We start from the raw sequence: 20,400 nt of genomic DNA, 5'->3' as shown, positions 1-20,400 counted from the left end.
TGGAGGCTACATGGTGTTTTCTGATTAGCTGCCAACATTTAAAAACCAGGTGCTCACACACAGAAACGTGGGTTTTGCACGTCTCCTGTATCATCTTCAGAGCTGGCAACATTGGGCCCGTGTGACACATTTGCCGACCGCTAGACCACCTACATGGGCTTTTTAGCCATTAAGTTATTGGGTGTTTAATATTCACAACAGCTGTGATTTAGAGATGAGGAAACTGAGGCACACAGAGGTTAAATAGCTGGACCTATGTCATACAAAGATGAATGAGCTAGGACTCGAACCCATGCAGCTTGGTTTGCATGCACTTATTTGATCATGTTCCCTCTCAGGCAGAGAGCCAAGAGCTGTGCTAGATGCTAGGGAGCCAGGTGAGGCAGTGAGATGCCCAGGGACTGCTCTGCAGGTTCTCTTACTCCGCCCAGTGCTGGGGAAGCAAGGGTTAACCCTGCCCTGCTCATCTCACCTGCTCAGAGGCTGCCAGGATGGAGCATGCAGGAGCCACTGGAGGTGGACAAGCCAAACTGCCTCCTCTAATGACAACTGGTGCAGCCCCTGGCCCGGGCTTGCCCCCAGCTGGCCCTCGGGCCGGGGTACAGGGGGCGCCCTGCACTCCCTCTCTGTTTGGGCTTGGCAGAGGTGCGCACCTACCTCCCCAGCGGCTCCAGCCCTCCTGTTTACCCTGCAAACAGCCGGCTGCCCCACACCATCACTTAGAGGCCAGAGGGCGGCTGCCTGGGGCCCCGGGCGGCCCAGGCCTGTTTGGGCTGTCCAGGGGCCTGCGCCTGCACGCGCCAGGAGCCCATTTGCCTAGGAATTAATGGGCCCCCACACCCCTGCTGGGTGCAGACACGAGCCAGGGAGGCAGCCAGGGCAGGCGGAGGGGAGGGGGAAGGAGGCTGCTGCTGGGCTCGGCCTGACTCAACTCCTCATGGGCCCTGTGACCTTGAGCTGCTGGTGCCGGGTGCCTCAGTTTCCCCATCAACATCTGCACTTCCAGAACTGTAGAGAGCAGTAAGCTCCGGGCTCGGGAGATCCTGGTGATGCATCTGGTGGGCATGGCAGTGGGACAGTGACAGTAACATTTAACTTTTACTGCAGTTAGAAGAGTTCAGCTCCAGGCATCGAACTAAATCTTTGAAAACTTGTCATTGACATATAACCTACTTTCAGAAAGTGTACAAATTATAAACATTTCCCCCAATGAGTTTCCACACACTGAACATAGCTGTGCAATTAGCACCCAGATCAAGAAGCAGAGTATTCCCTGCACTCCAGAAAAAGTCCCCACAGGCCCCACCCTGGTCACTAACCACCCTCATCACAAGCGCATGAGGTGGGTGGCAGGAGATTCTCGTTTTATAAGTAAAGGAACAAGGTTCAGAGTGGTCGATCACACCAGCTGGTACTGAGCTCACATTCGAACCCAGGCCCTTTATCTCCAGAGCCCGCACATTAACCCCGTGCTAGGAAGAGGGGTGGGCACAGGCTGAGGGACAGATGGGTCCTATAACCTACTCTCCTGGTCTTCCAGGCACTTCCCGTGCTGGGATGCTAAGGTGGAAAGTCAACCACTCCTTGGAAGGTGTAAATGTCTTGTTTTATTTCTCACTTTCCTCCCCGGACCATAGGGACAGAGACTGTATTGTGGTTGTTTGCCATGCAAAGCCCTACCTTGTACCTGGTAGATAGCAGGTGATCAATAAATATTTGTCAAGTGACTGATGAATGAGGGAATGAGGGAGTGAATGGAAAGAGAGGAAGAAGGGAGGGAGGGAGAGAATGAGACTAGGAGAGAGAGAGAGGGAGGGAGAGGAAGGGCAAGCTCCCATCCCAAATTCTGGGCCTTTCTCTCTGGCCAGCCTCCCCCTGCTTCTCTTTTCACCAGACCAGGACCTTTGCTCCAAACACCGCTTTCCAAATGTCTCCTCAGGCCAACCCCAGGCCTCCCTAATGCCACCGTGACTACTTAGAGGTGTGGATGAGCAGCCTCAACTCACTTGAGGGTGGGCACAGGCCAGAGAGAGCCAAAGGGGTCAAGCTTACCTCCCACGGCCCCTGGAACCCAGCCCCCTTCCCCCAGGCATCTCTCCCACCCCACCCTGGCGCTCTTCCCCCTTCCCCCTTCCCTAATTATACTTGAAGCTTCCACAGCCCTGGCCTTTGCTCACTTGCTCCTTCTGCCCAGAGGCACCTTCCTTTGGTCAGCCCACCTGGCAGGAATGTGTACTCATCTGATCCTCTGGGATTGGGCTCAAGGGTCAATTCCTGTGTCCTCGGTGATTTCCTTTCATGATTTGCCTTCCCCAGAGGGAGAGAGCCTTGCTCCAGCATTTCTTTCCTCTCGTGTGTTGAACCCAGCTCCAGCCACTCAGGCCTCATGAGTCCTGCCCACTAGAGTGGCTGTGGGCAGGGTAAGGCCCAGCACCTGCCCCGCCGCTCACAGGTGAGCCTGTTCCCCACCAGCCCATGTTGCTCTGCAGCCACCTCACGTGGGACCTGGACTGGTGCGGCCAACGGAAAGCTCCTGCAGGGGTCAGCTGCCCCAGAGTGACCAGACTACGCGTCAGCCATGTCCCTACCCCATGTGAAGATGAGGGAATCTGGTCACCTTGCACATGCACAACATGCCGGGTTCTGTGCCGAGACCCTCATCTTTTGTTTCCTCTGTCCCCCCCATTTTACAGATGAGGAAGTTGAGGCTCAGAGAAGTGAAGGGACTTGCCCAAGGTCACACAGATGGTATGGGGAAAGCTGGAGTTGAAACGCAGTTCTCTCTGACTCTAGACCTGCCCTCTCCGAAGCTGTTGTTGAACTGCCCTGACTGAAAGGCTCTGGGCTCCAATTCAACAGCCTGAGCTGGAGCCTGAATTTGGATTCTGCTGGTATCTTCCTGGCGTAAGGCCAAGCAGGCAGCGCCCTCTTGCCTGGCCTGGCCTGGCCTCAGCTGACCCCTGATCTACTCCTGCCCCCTGGCTGGCTTCTTTGCTCCTGCTACTTACTTTTAGTGTGTGTGTGAGAGATGGGGGGAAGAGAGGGTCACTTCTACCTGCCACCTCCAGGAGCGCCTCTCTGCAGGCAGCTCAGCCCCACAGCTACTCCAAACCCCCCGCTCTGCCCCAGCAGTCCTCAAAGGCGCATGGACAATCAGACCCAATCTGGGAATCGCCGACGTGGAAAATCCAGGGGAACAAATCCTGTTGGCTCTGGGCAGGTGCAGCTGTCACTGTCCCCAGTCCCGAGTTCTGGCCGGCTGGCCCCCTCCCTGGGGCAGGAGAAGGAGGGAGCAAGGTGCCCTGTGGGCTCACAGACACGCCCACTCCAGCCCCAGCAGCCCCTCTGCTAGAACAAACCTGTTCCCCACTCCGGCAGGAGCACCCCCTGGACAGAGTGAGGTTGCACCTGCCAAATAAGCCCAGGTTAGGCCCTCCGATGCCCCCCGATCTCCAGGTCCAGGCTCTTTGGGAAGTGACCCCCTCCTCTAACTACTTCCTGTGAGAAAATTCTGGCTCAAGGGAGAGCTGTCACACACAGCAAGCACCTGCTTCCTCCTGTCCATCTCCCTCCCACACCCCTCTCTGGACCTGAAACACCCTTAGAGGAGGCAAGCTCATCTTCACTGTACCTGGATTCCTCCTGAGGGCGGGAAGTTGGCCACCCACAGAAATTTCTGGAGGCCCTGCCATGGGCTCAGGCTGCCTGCCCCAGCTTGGAGTACTGCACACACCTCGACCACGATCCACCCATCTGCCTGTTCACTCACTGGCTACCCAACAAGCATTTGCTGGGTGCTGGCTGGGTGCCACACTGGGAACGAGGGCGTGAGACCCTGCCTGTGAAGACCTCACCGTGGTGGGAGAGACAGGTCACCGGTGATCCCGATGCAGAAGGCACGTGCCTCAGTGGGGTCCATGCGTGCCTTACTCCGGGGCTCTCAGTTTAACTGGGCTTCGCTTTACTCCAGCTCTTTCGTGAGCAGAGGGTGCTCTCAGGGAACCCAGGCAGGGAGGGATCAGATTTGTGTTTTCAGAAGGTTGTTGTGGACTTGAGAGCATGAGATTGGAGGCTGGGACGCTGACCCACAGGTGGGGGGGGGATGGCAGCCTGAAGCTAGGCAGCTGAGGAGGGAGGAGGGAGGAGGGAGGAGGGAGTGGATGGGATGCATTGGAACACTCTCTGGGAGGCGGTGCCAAAGGACTGGGTGAGAGAGAGGATGGGGGTGGTGAGGGAGAGAGAGGGTCAAGGTGGCTCCCACATTCTTGCCTTTGGTGATTTGGTGGATACTGGGGGTCTTTGCTAATGAGCAAAGGAATGCTTAGAGCAGGAGCTGACCACCAGGTCACCCCCAAGTCGGTGGAGCTGGTGCAGTGCTCAGACTTACTGCCAAGGCACCCATGTCCCTGGAGACGATGGCCTTGGGGTGCCTTGTCGGGAGGGGCCTGCTGTTGGCTTAGGGAAGGGGAAAGGTGCTGTAGCCTCAGAGTGGTGATTTTCAACAGGTTCTCAACCCATTTGTCAAGACATTTGTCAATATCTGGAGACATTTTAGGTTGTCAGAAGTTGGGAGAGGGGTGATGTGCTAATGGCATCTAGTGAGTAGAGGCAGGGATGCTGCTAAACCTCCTATAATGCACAGGGCAGACCCCATAACAAAGAATAATCTGGCCCCAAATGCCAATAGCACTGAGGTCATTACACCTGCCTTAGGGAAGCTGAATAGTGAAGTTCAATTGTGGTGGCTGTGGAGTCAGGTGCTCAGGTTTAAATCTCAGCTCTACCCCTTCGCACTCGCCTGGTCGTGGGCAAGCTACTTAGGAGCTCCGTGCCCACGTTAAAGGAGCTCACGCTTGTCAAGCACTTAGCACAGTGCCTCGTGTACAGGAGATTAGCACTGAGTAAAAGGGGAGCTGTCCCTCAGCCTGTTCGCCATTCAACTCAAAGGGTCACACCCCGGAGAAAGAGGAAGCTGACCTTCACCTGCAGCACCTGCTCAGCTCCGGACACTGGTGAGACACCTTTATGTCCATGGGTTATGAACACAGCCGTCATAATTGCGGTAAGCTGGGCACCATGCAGGGTTTTACAGGCATTAGCCCATGTTACCATCACAAACCTTGTCAAGTAGGAATTTTATTCCCATCTTACGGGTAGGAAAACTGAGACTCAAAGAGGTCCTTTGCTAAGCACTGAGAATACATAGAGGAATAAAGGTTATCTGTGATCTCTAGGACCTCAATCTAGTTATGGAGACAGGGGGGAAAAATCGACAGTAACATAACTGAAAGTGTAATTTCCACTCTGCCTCGTCGGACATGCACTCAGCGAGCAATCGATGAGCATGTACTATGGCCAGGCCCTGTCTCAGTTGCCTGGGTTTCTGCCCCCGGCAGCTCACAGTCTAGTGGGCAAGACTGATTGCAAGATAATGCAAGCTATGCGTATCCACCAGGTCTGTAGTACTTGGCATCTCCCCAGTGCCTGGCACTAACATGCTTTGGCTCATTTAACCTTGAAATTTGTCATGACAAGGTATTATTGCTACCCTTACTTTACAGTTTGGGGAATGAGGTTTTGAAAGATTAAGGAATTTGCCCCAAAGTATCACTTTTGGTTTGTGGTGGAGCCAAGTGGTGGAACTGTGGTCTCTCTCACCCCAGAGTTCAAGGTCTTAACCACTTGGATGGATCCCTGCCCTGTTTTAGTTACCTCCTGCTCATGCCCGGTGCCCGGTTCCTACCACCTGTCTGTTTGCCCCAGAAACCCCTCTGAACCTCACCCTCGGGAAGTGAGCAGCTTGCTCAGCACGTGGCAGAGAACCTGCTGGTGGTTCCAAGCCGGGGGCCCCGGGAGATGGTGGGATGCTGAGGCTGGAGCCAGGAGCTCGTTCCTAGGAGCCTGGATGAGCTATCAACAAAGCAGGGCCTCCTGGGGCATCTCCCAGACCCCAGACAGCCTCCCGAGGGCACTTCTTATTCGTGAGACAGGATCAGGCTCTCCAGGCAAGGATGTGATCAGGAAAATAGAGGTTCCACCTGTTCTCTGGGAGGCTGTGGGCATGTGTGCACCAGGGAGGAAGGGGAAGCCTGGAACGGCAGCTTTACAGGTGCTCCCCGCAGGAGCCCAGGGAGGTTTATTTGCCTTCCCTAGTTTCCTTCCCCAGTTTCCTCCCTGGTTTCCTTCCCCGGTTTCCTTCCCTAGTTACCTTCCCTAGTTTCCTTACCTAGTTTCCTTCAATGCAGCCCAGTCATGGCTCCAAGGAGCTCACATCTTAACAAATTGCAGGCCAGTGTACCAACCGCAGCCCCTCCTGTCCCCTGCATGCTAAACCAGCATGCCTTGCACGTTTATGCCCAAGCCTTTTCCAGTTCCCTTATTTCACAAATATTCATCAAGCATCTTGGAGATGCCAGGCTCTGGTGTCTGAAGGTCATGATGCAAACAGAAGTCAAAACACTGAGCCAGCAGCTACGGTCCCTGCCCTCCAGGGGCACACGGAATGGAAGCTGTTTTCAGGACTGCAGTTATGGCTGGGGGTGGGGGCTTGTCCCTTCAGCAATAGACAACATCTAACCAGGATGTGGAATGTTCTGGAATGAGTGTCAGGCAGCTTCTCAGGGGATTTTCACTAGTGGGCTTGGAGAAATCCTTCAGGAGGAGGGAAAAAATTCTCAGGCATATGCGAAGGTCAGCTGGAAAATGTGCCCTGCTCCCAACCCAGCATGAGCTCCGCCAATCCCAGATGGACAGCAGGGCTTTAAATGGTGCCGGGGCCGAGTTGCCTCCCAATCGTTCATCCTTTCACTGCTTATTCATTCGCAGATATTCACCACATGGCACCGGCTGAGGGCTTTACATGGCTTTTCTCTTTTAGGCTTCATAGCACCTCCATGAAGTAGGTAGTATTAGCGCCCACATTGTACAGGTATGAGCTGGAAGCCCAGGGACGGGAAGGATGCTGCTGAAGGTGACACAGCCAGTACGTAGTACTGAGCAGGCTGAGGTCAAGTCCCAGCTCTGCCACCTGCAGCTGTGCGACCTCAGGAAGTGGTAACTTCCCAAACCTTGGTTTTCTCACGTCCAAAATGGCTATGGTGAGACCCACACCACAGCTGCTGTGGGGCTTAAGTGTTCCCAAAGGTCTAGTCTGAGATGTCCTTAGTATACTTCAATTCTCCTTCCTGTCCTGGGCCCCCGGGGTTCGGGCAGGGCTGGCCCTGTCTCTGAGACTCAGCCCCTTTAGCCCTCAGCCCATTCATTCCTGACCTTCTAGGGCATCCAGACAGCTGAGTCCTGGATCCAGCCCGACCTGAAAACCCTCCTTGGCTGTATGAGCGAATGGTTTTCTGGTTTGTCCTTTTATTTACTTTTCCCCCTAAAGTTAGTTTGCCTGGGGTATCCATCACTTGTAACTAGGAATCCTGACTAATACAGAAGGGGAAGAAGTCACTTGGGCAGAGAAGAGGGAATTAGGGCCGGAGGAGGCTGCAGGTATGGGGAGGTGGGCGGCCTGAAGGCCTGGGAGGTGTGGAGCCAGGATTAGTGGAAGTCTGAGCAGCAGCCCCTGGTGTTTACAGCAAACAGAAAATGGGTGGCCCAGCCTACCCCTGGACCTCAGGGGGAGGGGAAGGGTTGATGGAGAACTCTCTCCAGCCCTTCTGGTTTATTAAACAGGGGTGAGGTGTGACGGGTGGGGACTGGGCAGGCACGGTAGGTGGCAGGGCAGTGTCATAATCCCCAGGTTTTTAGCTCCTCCCTCCTGTAAACTTGGCTTCATTCAGCACTTAGGTTTCCCCTTGCTCCCTCCAGACCCTGTTCTGAGCTCCCTGCTGCCCTCCTTCCCACTGATAGTTATTCAAAGATCTAGATCAAAGATGGGGCTGGGGATCAGGATTTTATCAAACTTCCCTGGTAATTCTCACGATCTTCCAGGTTGGCAACCATGGACCTAAACCAAAACTCTCTCTTAGGATGAGAGAATTTGGACAGAGATGTCATCGCACAGCAAGTCAGTGGCTGAGCCTAAGACGCAGGTCTGCCAAGCAGAGGGAGCAATGCTGCGCTCATGGCTCAGGGCAGGCACTGTCCTCCCAGCAGGGCCTGGGGTGCTGGCTGCAGGGAGCTCAGGAAACTGTCCTCCCAGCAGGACCTGGGGTGCTGGCTGCAGGGAGCTCAGGAAACTGTCCTCGCAGCAGGGCCTGGGGTGCTGGCTGCAGGAGGGAAAGAACACAGGCCTCTCTGTGCCCTTTTATACTTGCAAAACTTGAGGAGCAGGGGAAGGGCTAGAGCCGACCCTCTGTGGTGTGAGGTGGTACAGATTATGTGTCAACTAAGAGTCACCTGGCTCTGAGTGTGTCCCCCACAACAACTGCAAGGGCCATAGAGTGACTGTCAACTTGGTTCCCTCCTCCTTTCCAGGTTCCAGGGAAGCCTGACCTCCAACCAAGATAGTCACTGTATTTTCATTTCTTGTTGCTCCAAGTATGGGCCCTGGATGGTGGCATCCTCAGCAGCCTGTAGGAGAGCAGAATCTCCGGCCACCCCCATCTGTGAATCAGAATCTCTACTCTAACCCTGGGGACTAGGGACGAGTCTTCACACCCTGAGGTTTGAGCTACATACATCTCAAACCCGTAGCATGAAAGACACACAATGCAAATTGGCCTCATTTATGGATTTGGACGGTCTGTGAAATATTTGGTGTCAAATGCATTTTTGCAAATCAGGTCTTGTTGGAAATGCACCAAAGGAACAGCGAGTGAAAACAAAGCAGATGCAGGAGCAGCACAAGCAGGGGAGCCTGGCTTTATAACGCTGAGCCCATGGTTTCCTGTAGGAAGTTTGCTTTATGGTGCTAAATGCACATAAACTGAAGCACCACTGCCCATCCAGCACGCTCACGCCTGGTAAGAGTTTGCATCCGGGCAGCTGTGGGTTGTGCTAGGAGCTGTGCCCAGCATTTACTCACCTGACCTTGTGGAATCCTCCCAACAACCCCTGAGGGGGTGTTACTCCTGTTCCCATTGATCAGATGAGCAAATGAAGGAACGTGCAGGTGAAGATACCGCTCGGTGCATTTCATCTTGCCTCTCTGTTGCAATCCTTTCCCACACCCCCTGTTCCAACTGTTTTCTTAAATTCTGTAGGTCCACTTGGCACCCTATCAGCAAATGTCAACTTTGTTTATGGTGACATTCTTTCAGGGATGTGGGCAAAGATGAAAGGCTTATTTGCTGTTATGATGGAATTGCAGGCTTGTTGTGGAAATTTAAATTATGTTAATGTTGCAAAATATGTTGTATTTTTCATCAAAACAGTCCCTTTCTTCTCCCTCCCTCTCTTCTTTCTTTTCTTCCTTCCTTTCTTCTTATTTCTTAGGAGCAAAGCCCGAAAGTCTGCTCTAAGATGGTGCCGACTTAGGGGAGGGACAAATCCCTTCTGAGCCTGGGGCGATTTTGGGAAGCACTGGGTCCTGGTAGCTTTTCAACCAAGAAAATGAGCTCTTGTCCAGGAGGAAGAAATAGGCCTGAAAGTCTAAATCCAGGCCACACAGAAGTCACAGGCCATGCTCCTCTGCCCAACCCGGGGGACTGAGTCACAGGGTGGGGGCAGTTCCCTGTCTCTGGGCACTGCATTCTGGCCAGGGGAGAGCTGGATGAACTGTCCAATGCAATAGTTGGAGGCTCGGAGTGAAAGTTTAGGGCTGGAAAGTACAGTATAACTCAAGTGGCTAAGAGGCACCAATGAGCAGGCCAAGCCTTAGGGAGCTTGGATGACTTGTCCCAAATCACACGGCCAGGTAGGTGGCAGAACCCAACTCAGCACCACAGCAGGGCCTGGTGGGTAACAGGCATGACATAAGCAAACCTGGTAGAGGACACGTGTCTGTGTGCAGGGAGCAGCTGTTGCTCAGGGGCTCCAAATGCCCCCTAGTGTTTCCAGATCTTTCTCAAACAGGGGCAGGAAATCTGTATTGTGCGAAATCCCTCCAGTTTTGAATGATGGCGACTCATTCAATACATTGAAGGACCCCATGGTTTGAATGCAGTCTGGGGGTCGCCACCACGCCTGCGCACACCTTCTTCTGAAGACTAGGGAGGAGTTTTGGGTTGTGCTGGAGAATAAATGAAAGCTCTGGAGGGTGGCAACGATCCCCGCAACTGCAACGCTCTGGAGTCAAAGCACATGTTGCCCGTTTCTTCTCTCAAGCTAACATTCAAAGACTTGGTTGGAAACAAATTGAGCAACCCTAGGTACACGCAAGTGACATCTTTCAAATGTAGGCTACACACTGGGCTTTGACCTAGACGGAAACGGGAGAGCTGGGGGGCCGCGGCCAGGGCAAGTCAGCAGGGCTGGCCCAAGCGAGACAGGTAAGGATCTCTTCTGAGGATTTTCCTCTCAAACCAAAGTGAAGGGGGTGAGAAATCGCAATCAGAGGCAAGAGGATTTCTGGAAAATGCTGAGTAATGAAGAGCCTGTAGAAACAAACCTATCAAAGCAATTTGGAAATGAAGAGAAGCCGGCTGGTGGCTCCTCTGGTTCAGCCAAGAACATTCCTGCAAAGCTGTCAGGTGGGCGCATCGTGGCTGCAGGGGACCCGGGTGCACACCTCCGCTCCCCACTCACCGGCCGCTGCAGTTTTCGGCAGGATGGGACCGCCTGAGCTTCAGGGCTCTGGTAGATGACATGGGAGCTAAACCACCCGGCCAGACGGCTGTTATGAGGAAGGAGGGAGCGGACACGGCAGCTCTCAGCATCTGGACGCTTCCTCCGAGCTCTGGCTCAACCCCACCGCGCCACATTCCCAGGCGCCCTGCTGCCGGCCTGTGAGAGCCTGGTAGGCGGACGGTGCCGTTTATGTCCAGGAGACACGCACCCCTCACAGGCCAGGCGGGAGGCAGTTCCCCGAATCGTGCCAGTGATGCCCGGAAACCCTTCCGAACCACACAAGACCCCTAACCAGCCCTGCCGCCCAAGAACTGTCCCCGAAGACGGACGCAGGCGTCAGGCTCTAACCCTGGGAAGCAGTAAGGAGTCTGAAATAAAAATAGATGGCCGTTTTTGTAAGCAGGTTTGAAGATTTTTCTTCTACATCTTTTACTAGCTCTGACATTATGATTGCCCAATACTGGGCATGTATTACCGGCTAAATACATTTTGTAAAAAATAAGTTTATTGTTTTTCCCCATTAGAAAAGCAATTTAAGGGAATTGCTTGGATACACTTGGAAACTGTTAGTAGGCTCTCAGGGGCAGTGGGTAATGCCAAGGGCTCTTTGGAAAGGAAAGTGCAAATTCCCACCTGGAGACTGCACGACTGGAGGTGGCTGCTCCCTTGGCCAAACCCCAGCAAGCTCCGGGTCATACATACCTTCCTCAGCTCAGCCTGCGCTGGGCCTAGCACAGCGCCTGGCAGGAGGGAGATGCTTGGTAAAGCTGCGAGCGTGGTACTGCCAACGTCCCTTGCCCAGGGTGCAAGCAGAAATGTTGGGGTTGGGCAGAGAGCTTCTGGCTGTCAGATTGGGACATGGCAAGTCATGTGCGAGAGCTAGAAATGTGAGGGACAGTCCTAATTGGGGACAAGGCACACCCAATGACTGCCAGGGACACAGGGTTTCATGTGCTTGGAAGGGTGGAGTAAGCTAATCGTGGTAACCCTCTTGGCAGCCAAATTGTGGGGGCTTTAGAATTATATATCTTTTATTTGCTCTTTCAGATCTGTATTTTAATTATTTTTCTGCAAAGAACTTATATGATATAAATATAAGGTGGTCCATTAAAATATTAGTGTATTTCCTTTCATATTTTCTCTCCCACAGGTAGGTATTACCTGTAACCAGAGCGGAGAGATTCACAGACCAGAGGAAGAAAGGGCGGGTGGAGCACTTACATTCATAAATTGATGGATTAACCGAGGACACCCGCTTAGGGGCAGTACCCTTACACTGCTCCTCACTCCTGACCTCAGTGGAACCAGGATGGACATAAACAGTCCTTTGTCTTCCCCCCAGGTCCTACCACAATCAGGTGACTGTTCGGCACCTGAGGGGCCGGTGAAATGGAGAAGGCTGCTTATCAGCGGGGCCTTTGCAGATGCTATCACTGAGGCAGAGACCCACACGCGGGCCTCAGCCCGGACTTGTGTTTCTAGCTTGTTCCCCTAAGATTCCCCAGATAACCATCTGATAAGGTGCATTTAGCTTTCTAATTTGCATGATCCTGACAATTTTCATTCAAAACATATGCAAATACTGAGGGCAGGTTTCTGGGGGCAGAGGTTGCAATGCAATGCTTCTCAGCTTTTAACCAAAGGACTCTCAACCTCAAGAAGAGCAGCATTTGGGTTTGGCCTCTATTTACATCCAAAGGATACTCGGGCCCCTGTTCATTCCTTCTCCCACCTGGCGGCTTATCTCATTTCTGGGAGGGCGAAACTGGTAGTGTGACCTCGTGACTTTCCCAAAGTCGCTGGGATCCTGGGTCCCTCTGGCTTCTCCAGCTGGGCCTGGGTGAGACAGGGCCCTGGCGGGCTCCGGGCATGGTCCCAAGCCACTGGGCAGTGGTTGGAGCCAGCACTTACCAGAAGCAGGTTTTTGGGTCCTCGGGGACACCTGCCTGGCGTGTTTGTACAGCGGCAGGTCAGCAGGTTGAGGAGTCAGTGCACAAAGAAACAAGCGCTGCACAAAGAGACAAGCGCTGGTAATTAACGGCCTGAAAACAGTGCCTCTGGAGGGGAAACCCGATATTCTGCTCAGGGAAGGGCTAATCTTCAGCAGGCCAGGAACTTTGCCCAGGCCTTTCCTGCTCCCTTGCCTACGCCCGGTGGGCTCAGCCTACTATCTCCTAACTCTCAGGCAGGACGTCTGTTCAGACCCGCGGCCCTGGGCAGTGCCTGCTTTAGGGGCCCTCAATCCCTGTAGGGACACAGGGCCTGCGCTTACTGCCTTTAGTTTAATGCTTTGCTGTCACTGTTTGGAAATAATTTTTGAACAAGAGGCCCCCAGTTTTAGTTTGCATTGGGCTCTATGAACTATGTAGTTGGTCCTGGGTCTGGGAGTACAGGTCCCTGGGGATTGCCAAGAGTAGCTGCAGCTCCTTAGCTTGGCATTCAAGGCCCTTTCCAGTTCAGTTTCCTGACAAGTTTCCAAGCCTCCCCACACTCCCCACTCCCAGGAACCTGCTGCTTCAGCCAGAGGTTCTGTAGCTCTGCTTCCTGCCTCCGCACTCTGCGTTCCCCATGCCTGGTAAACTCTCACCTCCTCACCTCTCTGCAGACTCTTATTTGCTCGGTAAGACCCTGCAGAGGAAGTTCTTTTTCTTCCTAAGATTTCTTAGAAATCCTGCAGGCAGAGTCCGTGGCTCCCTGAATACAGGCGGAGCACTGAGTGATTTGCAGCATGAGGCTGCACCTGTCTCCCAGGGCTGTTTAAAAATATTTAAGGACTGGCACGGCCAAGGCACCACCAATCAGAGCTGGTGGAAGGAGGCCAGCACAGCCAGGAGCAGGACCCCTGGAGGCCCCTGCAGCACTTGGAGTTAACTCTTCACTTGCTGGATGGTGGAATTCAGGGGGTTTCAGGAGCCCAGGGCAGTGGCTGTTAACCAGCCTTAAGGAGTATTTCAACCCTTTGAAGGCGGGAAGGGCAGACCTGGCGCATCCTGGTTGACCAGCAGCCCTGAGAGCTCCCTACTCAAACACCAGCTGACTGTCAGCAGGGCCATGTGTGACTCCTCTCTCGGTCCAGGTGTACAGGACAGGGCTTGGCCAGGAGTCAGTGCTCAGGAAAGGAGCATGGAAGGGTGGGGAAAGGCAGGATGGCCCACGGTGACCTGAGTTCTGGAATACTTCTCAGGGGACCGGGAATAAAGAAACCGCTCTGAGATCCGGAGACCCAACTCTCCAACTTTCCCCAAAGGCCCCTCTGCAGCTGAGGAGCCCAGCACATTGCAGTGTCCCGCAGGGGCTGGGAAGAAACGTAAGAAAAAAGGAGGCAGCCTCAGGCCCCACGCATCCACACATGACATGGAAACACATACTTACACCCCAGCGTACACACAAGCATGCCCAGTACACGTGCCGACCTATATGTACACCCCACTCACAACACCACCTACTCCAAAATACACCCACACCCCCTAAAGCCAGGAGCGACCCACAGAAGCCAGCCCGTGGCCAGTCAGGCATCTCCGTGGGTTGGGTCACGGGTGGGGGCTGCCAGTGCTCTCCAGGGAGAGTGGCCTGGTACGGGGAGGGTTGGAGAGGCAGAAAGAGGGAGGTAGAGGGCACCCAGGGGGACGGGAACAGAGGATGAGTCTCAGGAGGTCATAGGGAAGGAGGGTGCAGAGGAGAAGGTTGTGGATGGAGGGGTGAGGGGAGGGAGGAGGGTGCTCCCTGTCCCGAGAACCTTCTAAGCACCAGGCATGCTCTGGATACTTTGCAGACATCATCACTATTCCCACGGCCCCCTGTGAGTGGGAATGACGATCTCATTTCACAGGCTCAGATCCCTGAAGTGGCCCCCCTAGGGCTCCCCAGCCCCAGAGAGGATCCCACCGGTCGGTCCGTGTCCGCTGGAGGGCATATCCCTGTCATTCCCGCCTTGCGCCCACTGTGGTAAGGAGCAGTGTCCAGGGCCTTTGCTCCCCACGTCTCCCCTTCCTAAAGGGTGCTGGGGGGCTTCCCCCCTCCCCCCCCCATTACAGCCTCATGAGCTTGAACTGGGAAAATGGGCACTAGCTACGGTGCAAGCGATTTAGGCCAGAGGCAGGCTTTTTCATCCCTGACACTTGTCATTTGTGGGAGTCTGTCTCATGCCTTGTAGCATGTTTAAAAGCATCTTGGGCCAGTATATCCATTCCTTCCCCTGCATCCCCAGTTGTGACAAATGTCCCCTGGGCAGGAGGTTGGGGTGGGGATGGGGCCAAATCCTCCTGTAGCTGAGAACTCCAGGTTGGGCAGACTGCTAGCTTGTGAGGGTCTGGGGCAGTTCTCAAGTTTCCTAGCTCCTCTGCTCAGAGGTTTCAGAGCTCAGACACCTGTCCCTCTGGCCTAGGTGCTGACGAATCAGTCAGGTGAGTGGCAGGAGGATGGACAATGTGACCTCCGGAGGGCCTTGTGGGCAGCCCTGCAGATGTGGGTGGGTGCCAGCCTGCCTTCCCCCATGGGCGACTGGACTCCCATAGAGACACTTTGTCCCGAGGCTCCCTTCCGCCTGTACCCCCAGGACAGCCAGACCCAACGGCCAATTAAGAAAATGAAAAATCCAGGACTCGGCCTCAAATGAGTGTTTTCTTTTGGTGCTTTGATTCTCTTATAATAAGTGCCTGGTCACCACAGAATCTCAGGAATGTGGTCTTGATAATGCGAATAGGCACCTGGCCCAGAGGGGCCCACGCACTGGCACAGGGGCCTCTGCATCATGAGCTGCCCCTCCCCACTGGGCAGGCTCTTGCTGGGATTGCCTGTCCCCTCTGGGCCCTGGCCTGTTTCCACATCCCTGGCTGCAGCACGCCTCCTGAGGAAAGCGAGGCTCCTTATGACTGTTTGGCTTCATATCAGGAAAAACAAAACAAAATACACCCCCACCTCCAACCTAACATCTTCTGAATTATACGATGATCATTCCCATTTTACAGGTGAAGCCACTGAGGCTAAGTTGCTTGCCCCAGGGCTCAGGGCTGGCAAGTGGCGTTGCTGGGATTTGAACTCAAGCAGCTGTTTCCAGAGCTGCTGCTCTAAAAAGAACTGAGCCCCCTCCACTGCACAGGGACCAGTTGTCTGGGGCCCCTAGGGCAGCAACCTGGGTACAGGAGGCCTTGACTCTGAGCTCATCCTATCTGGCCGTGATGGTGAGGAGCTCAGCAGGAGGTATGGGAACTCCTGGTCATTCCCATCTCCCTGGCTCCAGAATTCTCACTGCACATAAACGACAGTAGTGGGGATGACTGCCCACCTTCCTTGGCTCCTCCTGAGACCCTAACTCTTTGATATTGTACCCCAGGAGAGCATGCCCCCAATTAGGATACCAGTCAATGGGGTTTTCCCAGGAGTCAGCATAGGGAGGTGGTTCAGGCACCGGCCTGGATGCCAAGGGGCTCGGGCTACAGGGCCATCTCTGCACCTGACACCTGGGCTCTCATTGCTGCACACCTGGCCTTCCTCACCTGGAGGCTAAGGAGCAAAACCGACTTCATACACTTGTGCCACTTAGTGAGACAGTGAAGTGAAACCCGGCACGTGGGGCTCTCGGAGGTGCTTATTGCTGTTTCGTGGAGTGTGTAGAGGGTCACCTAAGGTCCTTGAGATGCAGTTGACTCACCTGTAAAATATGTGAAATTATTGATAAAATCCCATTTCAGGGCCCATGGCCCTCAGTGGATGAGCTGGGAGTGTCGGGTGGTGGGGATGGCACATGCAGTGGTTCACAGGTGGCACCGTGTGGGCTGGGTCAGGATTCCAGGTAGTTGAGGCTGCTCAGGCAGGGACATGGGGGACATTCTCAAGAGTTGAGCCACAGGGTGCACTGGCTCCGGTTTTGAGGCTGAAATTCTCTCCTGGCTTCTACAGTGAAGGGACTTGGAGCTACAAGAGATGGCAACAAAGCTGAAATGATTGCTGACTGCGATCTCTTGTTCCAAGCACCCCAGGGCCCAGAGCTGGGTGCTTAGAGAAGTGAAGGTCTGAAGCTTGGCTGGGCTGGAGAGGAAGGGAATTCCAGGACATGAGGCCCCGGGGGCAAGTACCTCCTCCCGTGCCCTCATCCCTCCCCGCACACACACCCCATTATGTGGGGCTCACAGTGGGCTGATTGTGGGCACAGAGGACCCGGGGCAGGGGCCGGGCTGGAGCACAATGCTGCTAATAATAGCCACGATATAGCCAGGGCTCCCTGTGAGCCAGACACAAAGCTAAAGCTTCCCAGGCATCATCTCATCTAATCCCCACAGCGCAGGGATTAAGCTCCCTGTGCCATGAGAAAACTAAGGTTCAGAGAGGTGAAGGCTTAGCTCAAGGTCACACAGTTGGCACGCTGTAGAGCCAGGGTTCAGCGGCATGTGGTCCAGTCCCTTCGCCTTAACTAGTGCACTTGGCCTCCCTTTCAGAGGCCCCCTGTTCTTAACAGGTGACGAGGGAATGAAAGTGGGTACCCCTCCCCCAACCTCCCTTACAAACCCCTTTACCACCTTCCCACGGCCTCTCCAGTCAAGTCAGCTCCACCGTGAGCGATTCTACTTGACGCTCCAGGCTCATGGTGCTTAAGATGCACACGGGCTTCGTGACGACTCTCAGGAAGGGAGTATAAAAGAAGAGCTCGTTCGTGTGTGGAGGCCCCAGAGCACGTGTCTGTCTGAAGTCCTGCTCGAGGAGGTGCCGAGTTTGAGTGTGACGTCCTCAGTGCCTGCGCATAGTAGGTGCTGAGGAATGACTGAGTGAATTAATGGATTCCCGTCTCACAGTTACCTCTTATAACCACACTAACCTCTACCCATCCCTGGCCCCACTCAGCACTCTAGATGCCCACCCACGTACCCCAGTTGTGCAGCAAAACACTTATAGGCCTTGGGGTTTGGGGTCAAATCCTGGCCCTGACACTGACTTGCTGTGTGACCTTGGGCAAGGTAGTTAACCTCTCTGAGACTCTGCTCCCGCGTTCCCTAAATGGGGGTAATAATAGTACCTAATTCCCAGTGTGGTGAAGGTTCAGTAAACCAGTGCACACCTCCTGCCCCTAGTGAGCCCTTCCTCGGAAAGGCAGGCGTCGGGGGCTGTACGCCTTCCCTGCCCAGTGTTGGTCCTCCGATGTCACCCACAACAGAACCGAGTTGGCCAGGCTGTGGGATTTGGCATATGAGCTCTCTCCCTCTTGTGTCCAGTATGCCAGGCTGGTATTTCTCCAAAGCTGGAATTAATCTGTAAACCAATCCAAGAGATGAGTCGTGCCCTTGACGACTTCCAAACCTGGCTCAGTTTGTGTTCAAGCCCACGGGGGCTGATTTATTGCCATGTTACCTCAGTGGCCACACCTGCATTGGGAGGGGAGCAGAGGAGCCTCACGGGGGATCAGCTGCAGGTTGTTATTGTCCCATTTCACAGATTAGCACACAGGGCCCATGAAGGTGAAAGGGTAAATATCAGGTCATCTAGCTAAGTGAGAGAAAGTGCTAGAATTCGAACCTTGTCTTCTTCCCAGGCCCAGGCCCCTGAACCTTTATGGCCAACCCTGTGTTCCCCAGAGGGATGCTACCAAACAGCCTGCCTGGGACTGAGATCGGGGTCCTATCTCTGCCCCCCAGGAAGCCTGCAGAGCCCAGGTCGTGGTGAGGGGCTGGGCTTCAGTGGGTCGGGGGCTTCCTTCTGGCAGTCACCAGCTGCCAAGCTCCCCAACACCATAGCGCCCCAAAGCAGGGCTTGAACGGGCCCCAGCCTCAGCCATGGGTGACGTCACTGTGTTTTACTTTTTCACAATCACCACCAGGCTGTCTGGTGCTGAAGCTGTGGTTGGGGTTCCGGGTTGGCCGAGATGCCCAGAAAAAACCACAATTGCTCAGGGCCTTCCACCTACAGGAACCAAGGAGGCCAAGCCAAGGAGCTCTGCCAAGCGTGGCTCCAACTCTGACCACAGGGAGGGACTGGCTCAAACACGGCTCCCTCTGCCTGTCCCTGAGTCCAGACACTCATGCCCGGAGACCTCAGACTGAATCTAGGGGGTCCAGGCCCAGGCCCTTCTTGCATCTGTGTCCTAAAAAGTTCTAGAAGGCCTGCTGGGTAGTGGGCAGAGGAACTGTAGGGATGTAGAGAGAGGGGTCTATTTCTGACAGCCCTGGGCTCTTGTTCTCACAGTATCTCCTCACTGCTCAGGCTGGCTGAAGACTAGGAGACCGGGAGGGGACGGGAGAGGAGAGGAAGTCCCAGGGGAACAGAGGCTGAGAGTAACCAGGATTCCACCCTTAGAAGTCACCTGGAAGGGTTTGGATTTCATCCTGAGACTATGAAGAATTAAAGGTAGATTTAAGCAGGAGTGGGACACCATCCAACTAGTGTTCTAGAAAGATCTCTAGAGCAGTGATACCAAAATATGTATCAGTGAGGGTTCTCTAGAGAAATGAAAGAGAACCAACTGGAGACAGATTATCTATCATCTATCATCTATCATCTATCTATCACCATCTATTTATCTATCTATATCTATATCATCTCCCATCTATGTATCGAGGTCTTAAGGAGCTGGCTCGTGGGATTGTGGAGACTCACAGGCCCGAGCTCTGTAGGGCAGCCAGAAGGCTGGGAGCTCAGGCAGGATTGGGTGCTCAGTCTCGGGGCAGGGAGGCACCGCCTATTTGTTGACTTGCACCCAGAGGCCTCCTGGGCTAGAGTAGGTCACGTCCCTGAGCTGTGGAGCAGTTTCTGCCCAAAGTCAGCCTTGGTCTGGGCTTATCTTCTGCTGCATCCAAACTGCCCTGGTGCCCCTCCCAGCACCCATCAGCGAATCTGGAACCGTGAGCTCCTTGAGGGCACAGGCTGTGTCTTATTTCAGGCTCCCCCGCACTAATACAGTGCCTGTCCCATAGAAGGAGCTCAATAAATATGAAAAAATGAATGACTTTCCATCCATGAGGCCATCCTTGTCTCCTGTGTCTCTCTCATCGCCCCCAACCTCCCCCCCCTCTGGACCTACTGCCCCTCCAGCAGCCCACGCATCCTGCAGAACAGAGGTGCCCACAGGCCGTGAGGCTCAGTATGAAGCAGGTCTGGGCTAAATGGTGGTTTTGATAGTTTCATGCAATCTGTTTACAAATAAATTTTGATTGATTGATTGATTCATTTTTTTTTTTTAAATTTCACATACTTATTCATTAAACTTTCACCAGGTCCCTGTGTAAGCCGGACTTGGGTGCTGCGTTCACCAGTGGAGTCGGGGCTATGATCTCTGATCACCTTCCTCTGGGCAGCAGGGGATTCACTGGGAAAAATAACTAAATAATACTTCTTGAGGACATTGGAGGGAGGGGACAGCTGAGCTCAGCCTGAGCAAAGTGTGAGAGCCAGGCAGTCATGTGAGAGCCCAGCAGAGGGGGTGCTGGGCTCGCAGGGCAAAGGCAGCCCAGGAAAGGGTCTGCCTGGGCACCGCTGAAGCCCAGGACACGGCAGGGGAGAGATTTCCCAATACAGCAATTCCTTGGCACGCCCGCTGGGAATTATCTTTCCCTTCCGGCTTCTCAACATCCAGGCCACCAGCTTGTCTGGTTCTTGCCATAAAGAATTCACCTGGTGCCAAGCTGAAAGGAGGCCTCCCTCCCCACCTCCCACCGGTCTTCCCTTTCAGGGAGTCGGAGCCAGTGGGGAGGGGTCGAGTGTGGGGGCTGACAGAGGAAGGACAGTGGGGACAACCTCAGC

This window comes from Miniopterus schreibersii (assembly GCF_964146895.1).
Source record: "Miniopterus schreibersii genome assembly, chromosome: 4".
Taxonomy (NCBI): Eukaryota; Metazoa; Chordata; class Mammalia; order Chiroptera; family Miniopteridae; genus Miniopterus; species Miniopterus schreibersii.
The sequence above is the reverse complement of the archived record's forward strand: the minus strand, read 5'-3'. Positions refer to the sequence as shown.